Source organism: Mauremys reevesii, linkage group 17 (genome assembly GCF_016161935.1).
Source record: "Mauremys reevesii isolate NIE-2019 linkage group 17, ASM1616193v1, whole genome shotgun sequence".
Classification (NCBI taxonomy): Eukaryota; Metazoa; Chordata; order Testudines; family Geoemydidae; genus Mauremys; species Mauremys reevesii.
This window is the reverse complement of record NC_052639.1, coordinates 19,992,547-20,005,256: the sequence shown is the minus strand read 5'-3', so window position 1 is coordinate 20,005,256 and position 12,710 is coordinate 19,992,547. Positions and strand designations below refer to the sequence as shown.

At 50.6% G+C, this 12,710-nt stretch overlaps 1 non-coding gene across 1 annotated transcript; it reads right to left on the bottom strand.

The window, feature by feature from the left end:
* Positions 1 to 366: 366 nt before the first annotated feature.
* Positions 367 to 438, bottom strand: TRNAQ-CUG. The gene has a single exon. It is a non-coding gene; the product is annotated as a tRNA-Gln (tRNA).
* Between the last annotated feature and the right edge of the window lie 12,272 nt (positions 439 to 12,710).

Genomic DNA, 12,710 nt, shown 5'->3' with positions numbered 1-12,710 from the left:
GTGGCTTATAAGCCTTCCCTCGGAGCTGTCAGCACCAGCCGCCTCTGCTCCAGGTGCCCAGAGGAGGAGAGGTGTGCTGGGCTCCAGCCTGGGACTCTGCCTCCCTCCTGCCTATCAAGCCTGGCCCTGGCACTGCTTTCTTCAAGTGCCATGTGAGCAAGAGGAAAAGTGTGGCTACAAGCACCAGACTTGTGGGCATCAGGTGAAGCAGTGAGAATCCCAACCACTAGAGCCACTTCTAAACCCCACCAAAGACCTGGCTCTGGTGGGAAAAGGAGTTAACCAGCAGGAGGAAATGACCCACTTTTGTATAGCTGGAGACAGGAAAGCACTTTGAGCACCAGATCTTTACCACCAGCTAACACAAGGTCCCACTGAGATTTGAACTCAGATTGCAGGATTCAGAGTCCTGAGTGCTGCCCTTTACACCATGGGACCAGCTTGTACTGGTCTCTTGGGACATTGGAGACTCTCACAGGGCTGGCTTGTGTAAGGGACTGTTGGCCCTTTACTAAAACTTAGTGGGGTTTGGTTGGCTAGTTCCCAGTCCCAATAGAAGGGGGAAGGGCCAATGGGAAATCAGGACCCTGAGACTGACAGGCCCCTGGGGCAATGGTCACCAACGGGTAGGGAACAAGTGAGAATTTGTTAATGGAGAAAAATTCCTGGTGAAAATTGGCAAAGCTGTGCAGATTTTGAAAAGTTCCAGTGAATTTACACATGAAGATACAAACAGAGAGACAAACACGCACACAGAGAATGAGAAAATCACACACTGCACAGGCCCACACAGACATAACAAAAACCAAACCCACACAGCACACAGAGCCATATACACAAAAGGAAAACCTCACAAAATATAGCAAGAACAACTCCACACCAAAAAGACAGCAAAAGCCCACAACAGGAAACACAAAACCCACATATCAAAAGAATACAAAGCAAAAAACAATATTAATGCAAAATCATACACACATCCATGCACACAGAACTATGCAAGACATCCACCAAAATCACACAGGACCCACATGCACATCAACGTGACAGATGAAAACCACACCAGCATACAGCAAGCCAGGCAGGGTTTGAGTCTCACAGCGAAGTGGGTGAGCACACAGGTGGTTTGGGGAGCAAAGACTGAGAGGGAGTCGGGGCAGTGCTCTGGGCTCTGCCTGACCCCTCCTGACACAGGCAGCTGGTGGAGGGCAGAGCCTGGTAGATCTGTGGAATCTGCCCTGTTCTCTGTAAAGCAAGGGGACCTCAGTGTCTTCTGAGCAGGAATTGTATTTTCTGCAGGGCAAACTGATTGGCAGAAGCCATTTGCTTAAAGGAAACTAGGGCTGCAGGTGAGGTTTGAACTCACAACCTCAGCATCACTCCACTCAGCACTGCTCTGTAAGTCCTGGGCACTAACCCATTGCACCACTGGGCCCTGCTTTCAGGAGCTTGTCTCATGTTTCATGGCTGGATTAGAGGAGTGGGGGGGTTGCATTAGCTAATACAAATCCATATGAAAGGCTGCAGAATGGCAGCAGCAGAGGTGGGGAGCCTCCTTCCATGTGAAAGAGCTGGTTCCCCCTTCCGTTGCTCAGGGGAAGGTTGGTGCTTTGAGCCCACCTGGTGCTGGAGCATCTGATGGGTGAGATTAACGGGACTCAGGAGGAAGGAAAGGGAGGAAGTCTTTTCTATCCCTGCCTAGCTCCACTGGTCTCCTGTGGCCCTTTCGGCTCCGTGCTCCCCTGTTGGGGAGATGCAGAGACAAGCCCCCATCGGGGTGAGTCACCGAGAGGCTGTGTCCCGTGGCGTGTGTGGGGGAGGGTTGGATGGGGCTCAAGGGGAGAAGGTTGTGTGTGACAGTGCGTGGGGAGGGGAGGTGTGTTCCTTAGGATAGAAACAGAGGTGAAAGTAAGCTGGTACAAGCTGGTACGGCATAGCGGCAAGAGCCAATCGCCGTGCCGGACTGCACCGGCTTTTGCTGTGGGGATTGAAAGGGCTCTAGGCTCCCCGCCACAGCTGGCAGCCCAGAGCCCTTTAAACCCCCCACCCGCGGCTCCGGCGGCCAGGCTGGGGCCGGATTTAAAGGGCTCTGGGCTGCTGCGGCTGCGGTCAGCCCAGAGCCCTTTGAATCCCGGCCGCGGCTCTGGTGGCTGGGCTGGGGCCAGAATTTAAAGGGCTACCTCTGCAGCTGGGAGGCCCTGGTTCATTTAAAGGCCCTTGGTCTCCCAGCCACAGCTGGTACTCCAGGGCCTTTAAATCTTGAGAGGCCACGCCCCCCCAGATGAGGCCACGCCCCTTCTGGATGATGCCACGCCCCCTCGGGATTCCGGCAGTACCGGTAAGTCCTGTAAGTTACTTTCACCCCTGGATATAAATGATGGAAAACACAGGGGTAGTGACAGTGAAGCCCCGTGTCTGAGTGTTATGACTATGTGTGGTGTTGCCATTCACCTTCTCCTCCTATGGTCTCAGCTTTCATTGAATCCAGCATTTTTTCTCCTGTCATCATCCCAGAGGTGTCCCACATGCCTCAGCTACCGAGTGTCCCTCTTAGAGACGCTGAGGACTGGAACTGAATTCAGCTGCTGGGCAGCTCTGCTAGGTCTTTATTCATTTGCATAGGAAAATAGTGTTTAAATTCATTTCAAGCCCCCCTCAACTTCAGCGAACTCCTGAACATACTGGAGATGGGTGTGGAAATCGATTTTCATTTGAAAAAGTTTCTTTAAGGGACTCATTTGGAGTGGAACTAGGAACCCATTACCCTACAGGGAAACATTCACCCACTGAGCTATACTCTCAACAGAGAACATCCTGTATAGCCCAGAGCAGGAACAGTTTTTAACCTGGGGGTTAGTAAACTTTATCTCTATACAAACACCACAGCTTACAAACTCCCCACCCCCGCTCTGTGTCACCAGAGCACAACAACTCTCCTTGGAGCACACACAGCTCCCCAGCTCCCTGCCCGTCAGTCTCTCCAGCATTGCTCCAATCCCTTAAAGCAGGGTCTCAACCTCAATTTACCTTAGGGCCAGGGCCAGTCCTCCAATCCTCCCAGTGGGCCAATAATGTCACTCATACCGCCCAGAACCAGCCCCCCAAAACTCCACCCCCCACCTACCTAAGGCTCTGGGAGGGAGTTTGGGTGAGGGGAGGTCTAGGGTGCAGGCCCTGGGCTGGGGCTGGGGATTGGGGTGCAGGAGGGTGCAGCCTCTGGGGAGTTTGGGTGCAGAAGGGTGAGAGGCTGGTCTCTGGAAGGGAGTTTGGGTGGGGTGGGGTTCTGGGGTGCAGGCTCTGGGATGGAGTTTGCAGCACCGTAACATGGGCGAGGCGAGTGAGGCACTTGCCTCGGATGCAGAAAGTGGAGGCGCAGCTCTACCACGATCAGAGGCGCTTCCACTGTCACTTCTTGGCGGCAGTTCGTCAGTGGGTCCTTCTCTCCGAGAGGACTCAGGGACCCACTGCCGAATTACCACCGAAGGATGAATGAAGCGGCGGTGGCAATTCAGTGGCAGGTCCTTCCCTCCGACAGGGATCAAGGACCCGCAGCCAAAGAGCCTGGAGCTGGCCCTTGCCTCGGGCACAAAAATTCCTTGTACGGCTCTGGGAGTTTGGGTGTTGGGTGCAGGCTCTGGGCTGGGGCAGGGGGTAGGAGGAGCAGGAGGAGGGGTGGGGGTGCAGGCTCTGGGAGGGAGATTAGGGTGGGCAGGAGGGTGTGTGTGGAGGGAGAGGGTGCAGGCTGTGGGAGGGAGTTGGGGGCAGGTGTGTGTGGACCGGGCTGCAGGCTCTGGGAGGGAGTTTGCAGGGAGGAGGGGGTATGTGGGGAGGGGATGGTGGTGCAGGCTCTGGGAGGGAGTCAGGCGCTTACCTGGGTCTCCAAAGTGGGGTGGGCTGGGGGGCCTCAACGTTCTGCTGCCCCCGGGCATCACCCCCGCAGTGTCCCATTGGCTGCAGGGGCTCGGGGTGGGGACAGCGCATGGAGGCCCAGCCCCACCCTGCCCTGCCATGGGGAGGGGCCGACAGCCACTGGAGCGAGCAGGCAGATGCTGCTCAGCTCCGCTGCACTGCTGGGGCCCCTGGGGAGGAGCGCCTGGAGGCAGCAGGTGGGGCCAAGGGAGAGATCCGGTCCCCAAACTGCTGGAGCCCCACGGGCGAGATCTGGGGATCAGGACTGCCAGCCAGCCAAACACCTTGAAGAGGAGGCGTCCCTCTCCCTGTCAAAAACTGATCTTCCTCCTTCAGTTCAGTGACAGCCTGAATTGTTCCTTATCCCGGCAGAGCCAGAGGATTGAAAGCAGCAACATCAAACCCCGGTGTAGCTCGCAGGAATGGACATAAACACTCCCTGGTGTCTGAGGAGATGTTCAGCTTTGCCCTTGGTCAACTACAAGGCCAAAGGGAAAGGAGGTGGCACCAAACACAGGTACAAGTACTAACAACAGTGGCTGCCTTTTAGCCATAGATTTTAATCGGGGCAATAAGTTGAAACAAACCCCTGTTAAATCGAGGGCCGCCCAGAGGATTCCGGGGGTCCAGGGTCTTCGGTGGCGGGGGGCCCCCGCTTTGGCGGTAAGTTAGCGGCGGAGAGTCCTTCCGTTCCGGGACCCGCTGCCAAAGTGCCCCAACGACCCACCGCGGGGGCCCCCCACCGCCGAATTAGCGCCGAAGCGGGACCCGCCCCCGAAGTGCAGCCCCCACCACGGGCCTTTGGGGCACTTCAGTGGCGGGTCCCGGGCGGAAGGACCCCCGCCGACGCCCCGGCTGCACTCCGGCGGCAGGTTCCGCTTCGGCGGTAATTCGGTGGTGGGGGGGGGTGTCCTTCTGTCCCAGAGAGGAAGGACCCCTGGCAGGCAAAGACCGGGAGCGAAGAAGCTCTGGGGGCCCGGGTCCCATGAGAGTTTTCCAGGGCCCCCGGAGCGAGTGAAGGACCCTGCTCCAGGGGCCCCGAAAAACTCTCGTGGGGGCCCCTGCTGGGCCTGGGGCAAATTGCCCCATTTGCCCCCCCCTCTGGGCGGGCCTGCATACAGGAGGCCTGTGATATGCAGGGGGTCAGATTAGATGCTCTAATGGTCTCTTCTGGCCATAAAGTCGACTAATTTCTGAAAAACTGAGTGTAGCATTGGGAGCAGCAGCGTCTGATGTTTTCCTGTCTAGCCGGCTTGCTTCCTAGAACGAACGCTCCTTGAGTGGGGTGATCCACAGGGAGTAGCTCAAACCTCCAAAGTGCCTGGCCAGGGGCAGGACATTAGCCCAGCAAGGGAGGGTGTGGCAGTGGGGCCAGGATTTCATCCCATGATATCAAAATTCATCTTAGTAAAAGTATCAATGAATCAGTTTGCAGGATTTATATCAAGCATCCTAAAGTAGTTTACATATTGCTCTAATTAAGAGATCATCTCTCTGCTGGAGAATGTTATCTTAGGATAATGGTCTCCCGCTGCCGAAGCATTTATGGAAAAAATGTTGACGTGTGATATTTATTTTCAAAACCTAAGGCTTTGATCCTCTCTCAATGTTCTGTTACGATGACTTTGTTTCTGTTCAAATTATCAGAATATATATCTAATAATTTTCTCAGCTGAATGTTGAAGCAGTAACGTAACAGATGTTTCCCAAACAGTTATTGACCTGAAGCATCGTGATTCGTTTAGAACAACTTATTGTTTGATTCAGCCAGTCAGATCAGTTCAGTTTATCCATAAAAACACATCCAGAGAAAGTTGACAATGGTGATGGAGAGAGGGTGGGTGAGAGGGGCTGAGCTGTTGTCTTAAATACTCTTTATGCATCTGATTAATTAGCACAGATTTAATTTAATATACATCTAGTTTAAAATTGGAAGAACTTTCCTACTTACTCTCTACTTTCTCTTCATGTAAATTCAAGCATTGCACTATGCAAACTTGGGACAGCTATAATGTTAAAGAACCTGAATCTCTAAACAGGACTCAGGGAGGGCATTCGGATAAAAATCCCAGCACCTTCCCTCTTCTGACATTTGAGGAAGAGAAGTTCTCTGGGCTTCTCCCCAGGGCATCGCCCTGATCCCACCCCCCTATATTTCATATTTACTGCTGATTGATAGATTTAACCCTCCAGTTGGTTTGGTGGCTTTAGCTGGTTTTGTCAAGCTCTGTTATTGTCTCTAATTCCTTCATCAGCACAGGGAAAATACAATGAATCAGCCTGGCTGATTCTCCTCTGTGTGTCTTTAAAAATACAGTGAATTTAAAAGACACTATTATTGTTTATTTTTTGTTTGCACAGGTTCCATTCTGGGAGCTATGTATACAAGTCATTGTTAAACCTCAGGAACATCTGAGTTCAACTCCTTTAAAATAATGTTTGAACTATAAAGAAAATTAAACAGTGATTTCTTTTGAAATGTCAAGCTATTTTGCCCTTTTTCTAAAAAATTCTCCGTGTCAACTAAGTCCTTGGATTGTTTGAAAACAAAATGTATTTTTGCATGGGGAAAATTTTATGTTCAATACCCACATGAGTAACACGTGGGTGCTGGGAATCCTGCAAGGGGGGACACAAGGAAGCACTGTCCCTCCTCAGTATGCAAAATGGGAAAAGATCAATGGCTGGAGTAGCTTCCACTGCTCTAATACCCTATTAAAGTCAATGATTTAGGTACATAACTATAGGTACTCAAGTATGGAAATTTTGGCCTATGTGATTTGACCAGGGCCACAGTGGGAGCCAGTGTCAACGCTAGGATTAGTCCTTTGTTCTCATCCCTGAGCCCACTACATACTATATTGCCTCTTCTATTTGTCTGCCCCTTTTTGTGGTCAAACGTCATGCTGGATGCTCAGCAGAAGAACTTGTGATAGTCCTAGTGTATCAACGGTAGCCTGAGTGGTGCTGCCCACTCCAGCTGCAAAATGATCTGGGGCCTTCCCAAAAATCAAAGAGCTTCTGGCTGTGATTTGTCAGTCCTCAAAGGCCAGCCAGGTGACTGCAAATAACTTACAATCACTAGGAAAAATTAGTATCAAGATTCCAACTCTAGCAGTCAGACAACATTGGTTCAATTTACAAGAGATTACTTTTTATATTCCTTGGTTCCCCCCAAATTAGGAAGGGCCTGTGACCACAGGTCCTGCAGGGTACAAAGGGCAGGTCTACATCCCTTTTCTCTTTGTGCATAGTCCTGCCTGCTCCCTTTTCAGTTTCAGTTCTGCTACCACAGCACTGATCAGCACATAAGAATAGGAAAGGGCACACACACACACTCCCCTCCTGGTGTTGGGAGGGGAACACAGGAATGTTATGTGCTCTTATTCAGCACATAAGAATGTTATGGCACATAGGAATGTTATGGAATAACATAGGAATGCCTTAGGGCACATAGGAAAGGGCACGCTGGTAGCACACGGCCAGGCGGACCAGTGTGCCTCTGCCTCCCAACGGGGCTGCGCACCTGTGTCTGTCTGTCTCCCCCCCAGCTCCACCAACGTGGCCTGATAGTTCACGCTTGCGATCTGGTCACCCTCCCCCTCCGTCCATCCTTCACTCCCTTTCCTGCGTCTCTCCATCCTTGTCCTCTGTCCCGTCCCGTCTCCATCCGTCCCTGCCCCCTTCGTCCCCTCGGTCCCGTCCCTGCATCCCCCCAGCCCTGTCCTCCGTCCCGTCCTGTCTGCATCCGTCCCTGCCCCCTCCGTTCCCTCGGTCCCGTCCCTGCATCCCCAGCCCTGTCCTCCGTCCGTCCTGTCTGCATCCGTCCCTGCCCCTCCGTCCCCTCCGTCCCGTCCCTGCATCCCCAGCCCTGTCCTCCGTCCCGTCCGTCTCCATCCGTCCCTGCCCCTCCGCCCCCTCCGTCCCGTCCTGCTTCCCCCCAGCCCTGTCCTCCGTCCCGTCCGTCTCCATCCGTCCCTGCCCCTTCGTCCCCTCCGTCCCGTCCCTGCACCCCCCAGCCCTGTCCTCTGTCCCGTCCCGTCTCCATCCGTCCCTGCCCCCTTCGTCCCGTCCCTGCATCCCCCCAGCCCTGTCCTCTGTCCCGTCCCCTGTCTGCATCCGTCCCTGCCCCCTTCGTCCCCTCCATCCTGTCCCTGCATCCCCCCAGCCCTGTCCTCCGTCCCGTCCTGTCTCCACCCGTCCCTGCCCCCTTCGTCCCCTCCGTCCCGTCCCTGCAACCCCCCACCCCTGTCCTCTGTCCCGTCCGTCTGCATCCGTCCCTGCCCCCTCCGTCCCCTCGTCCCGTCCACTGCATCCCCCAGCCCTGTTCTCCGTCCCGTCCCCTGTCTGCATCCGTTCCTGCCCCCTTCGTCCCCTCCGTCCCGTCCCTGCATCCCCCCAGCCCTGTCCTCCGTCATCCAAGGGAATCCCCGGGAGCCGTCTCGCGCCGCCCCCTCCTGCTGCTGCTGCTGCTGCTGCTGCTGCTGCCGGTAGCGGCTGGACCGCGGCGGCCGCGCCGATCCTGCTCCGGAGAGCCCGTCGGCTGTAATTAAAGGTTTTTGTCTTTGCAACTTTTTCATGGATGCAGGATCGCGATGGCAGCGGCTGGGCCAGACTCTGGCTGACAAGGGAGCTGAGCCGGCAGCGCTGAGCAAGCAGAAGACAGAGGCTGGCTGGGGCTGAGGACAGAACAGAGAAGGCGAACGGAGAGGGGGCAAAGAACGGAGCTGAGACAGAAGTTTTGAGCTGGCACAGAAGCGAACTGGGACGGGGCGGAGGAGGACGAAGGGCTGGGGACAGAAGGGTTGAGGCTGAATGAGATGGAGAACAAGGCCTGACAGGGGGCAGGGCTGAGGACAGAAGGCACAGATGGGGAGCAGACAGGGAGGAGGCAGTGTTGGCAAGAGAGGCAGGGACGGATGCAGGCTGGGAGGGAACAGAGACGAGACAGGGAGGCTGGGCAGGAAGGCAGAGAGAGGCAGGACAGGGCTAGCAGGGGCGGATGCAGACAGGACGGGACAGAGGACAGGGCTGGGGGCAGAGAGAAGGATGGAGGGATGCAAGGATGAAGAGAACAGAGGACCAGGCTGGGGGAGCTGGGGAGGAAGGGTGAAGGATGGAGGAGGCGGGAGAGTGACCAGATCATGGCGTTAACTATCAGGCCACGTTGGTGGAGCTGGGGAGACAGACAGACAGGTGCAGCCGTTGGGAGCCAGAGGCACACTGGTCCGCCTGGCCGTGTGCTACCAGCAGCCCTTTCCTATTGGGGTGCGCCCATGCTGTGCCACAGAGCTCCCTGCCCAGCACCCCTACAACTCTTCCACCACAAATGCACAGTGCTGTGCACACACACCTCCCCAGCACACCCCTGCCCACAGCCCCACCACAGCTGCCCAGCACCCCACACAGAAACCCCACTCTCTAGTTTCCCAATACACACAGATTTCCCCTCCCTTCCTTCCTCCTCCCAGTGCCCTTCCCACAGCCCCACACCATAACTGCACAATGCCCCACACAGACCCGCAGTGCCCTGACACACACAGATCTCCCCATAGCCCAGCACCCTGTTTTTCACTCTTGTTTTCAAGACCCAAAGGGAGAAATCCTCCTCCTCCTACTCCATGGGAGGAGGGAAGCGAGATTGAGCTTCTCTATGAATAGCTCCAGTGCCTGATTCTGCTTGAACTTACTTTTCCTGAAAGAGGCACCATTTTTCTCAGTTTTACCGTCACCCCTGGGGTTCTGAATAACAGCAGTGAAACTGACCAAAGCTGCTAGTGCTTGGCAGCATTGTGAGGCGGAATAGAAGCTCTGGAACTGCCAGTTTGCAGACTCAGGAAGACAGGTCTGCACTGGTTTACATTTGGAAGGTTATCTTCAGATAATGAAAGCTGGGCATGTGCTTTCTTCAGTCCCTGACAATGCATGGCAGAGAATACAATTATTAAAGAAAAACAGTTTTAGCCCCTTTTTGCACAGTTACCTGCACTTATACAGGTTGCAACCTGATATTCCTTGCACAATCTACAAGTTTGGGTGCATCGGTAATGCCCTAATTGTATTACCGTTGCACCTTGATTTTGCTTGGTTCTTTTTAACCAAGGTGAAGTATTCCTAGAAAATAGGTGAAACATTTGGATTTGTAACAGTAATGTAAATACTGTGATAAATTCAGTGCCCCTGGCTTCCCATGGTTCCACAATCATAGAAATGGCACTGGAATTGACTTTTATCTTCAGAATTCTTCCCCCCTCCCTCCGCAGATCACCATAAGAACTTCAGGAAGGGCATTTGAAATAACACATAAAAGTGATTCCATGCACAAGTCTAGAGTGTTTTCTGTTTCTCTGGAATTTGGCAGTCTATGGTGCTTAATATGGGCATATATGTTTGATTACTATAGAAATTTTTCAGATCCTGTAAAAAAAAGTCTGTCTTCGCAGAATCCTCTCATCATTGGTACAGAAAGTGAAACAGAAGTGCTGCAGTATTTTAGGGTTTCTGGATTTGTTTTTCTCCAGGAAACAATTTTGGTGCTTTTATTATGCCAGATAATTACAAAAAATGTACTATCTTAAAAATACTGGTGATTGGCAGCAGTAGCCCTGGAAACGGAAATGGGTGAGATTTTCAAAAGAGAGTAAGTGATTTAGGAACATAAGTCTCATTAACTTTTAATGGGACTGGCATTTCTAAGTCATGCAGTTTTCAATGTCTCACCCATCATGTAAAATAGGGCTTGAATTTTCTATGATTTAGTTGACCACTGGCATGTACTTTCAGTATTTTCAAAAAGCATATAACAAATGGTAAATTAGAACATGCTGTAGCATGGCTAGTGCTGAATTATCAGAGAAGTAGTTTCAAAACTTCCAATTTTTTATGCAGTATGTAGCTATTTATTTGTTCTAAAATCCATACTCTTACTGGCAGACTATTCTCAGACCTTGTAACCTTGTATGACTCTTACATAAACAAAGTTGTAGCTTCTAGTAGAGACTTAACTGATTTGCTCCGCTCTTTGTGTTATAGAGGAAAATCTTGTTCTCAGATGCCGATTCTTGAAATGATGAGGTTTTGTCTATCCAATAAATCACCTTCTTTCAAGGCCGGATCAGATATTCAAACAAGGTTATGAACCTCCTTACTTGTACAGTCATAATTCCAAAACAGGTCGATCAAGAGGAGTTAAGTCCCTGCCCTGTATAATTTATAAACATGAAGCTGAGTAACCTTGGATGACTAAATTAAACTCTAAAATAATAATGAAAAGCTTAGCTTTATTTTAGCAAACTGGTATTACAAGTTTCATGACATAAATGTTAATTATCAATATCTTTGGCACTAGAAAATGGATTTTCTCTGCACAAAGTCCATTTCTTGGCAGAGGATACATTGGGAACTATCAATATAAAAAGGATTAATGTGGAGACATGAAGAATAATAAAACATTAAGGATGTTATCTAACTATTTCAAATAGAGAGAAAGAGGTACATGTCTACCTATAATATGAGTTTTAGGATCAGCGGGCTCAGTTGTTTACAGATTCTGAATGATGCTTTGTTTTGATTCTTGTGAAAGCTTCCTTATTTATTTTCGTGGCCCAGGGTTGTCTCCCTGGTTTCCCTGTTTATATATTATATAATAAGCATGTTAATCAAGGGTGATCATGTTAGGTTCTTTTCATCCGTGGTTTAAAACAATTAGAGAAACTCTTTCTTTTCCCCCCCTTAGCTTAGTCTGCAGAAAAATTCACAAGATGAAATAAGCTCTGTGTGGGTTTTTCCCATGTAGAGCAGTGAAATTGTCCTATTTGTTTTTCTATTTCATATTTCTGTACATGTTAATTTATTTTTATTCCTAAACCATTCCATAAGTTCCTATGTTTAAATATAATTTGAAAGTCAGAGTCACTCTAGGCAAAAAATAGAATTAAATTCTTTATTAGAAGTACATCATTAAGCATAAAGAATGAGGAGTACTTGTGGCACCTTAGAGACTAACAAATTTAATAGCTCTGTAAAGGCAAAAAGGGAAAGGGCATGGGTGGAAATGAAAAAGTGCAGGCATTTGCAGAGGGATTTCACTGGAGAGAGGATGAGGCTTGGAGATGGTAGCACACATTTAAAAAAAATTTCATATTGCTTGTGTTTCAGGCAAAGATTAGGCATTTATTTACCTTTAAAATACATTTTAACTGGATTTTCAAAACAGTTGCTCTCAGAAACCACTGTGTAACTTAACCCCCTTAATTTAATTGTCTAGTAATTGATAGAATTAGAAACCACAGATATTAAGAAAGATTACACCAGAGGTTATCAAGGTAATTCACTGGACTGCATTTCTGGCATCTTTTGCATGATGCTGCAGAATATTTGGGGCACGGGACCATTGTTTTGTTAGACAGTGCCTAGAACAATGAGGCCCCGAACCCTGAATGGTACAAATCATAATAGAAAGAACTGGGTGGAAATTGCTGAAGGGCCCGATCTTGCTCTAATTGAAGTCAATGGAAAAAATTCCATTGATTTCAATGGTGTAGAACTGAACCACAAAGGAGGCAGTTGGGGGAGGGATACCGCTGGGATAGGTTTACAGAAGGACAAGTGGCATTTGGGACTTCAGACACCTTTCAGAGCCACAATGAAGTGACATACACAGAAGCAAAGACAGAGGGGTGGTTGGTGAAGCTGTTAACAGCTGGGAGGTCCAGATATGTGAGCCACACTCAACAAAGTGAACATGTACAAGCACCGGGGCCAGAGTTTATTGTTTCCTGGATACTTTAAACAGGATCATTACA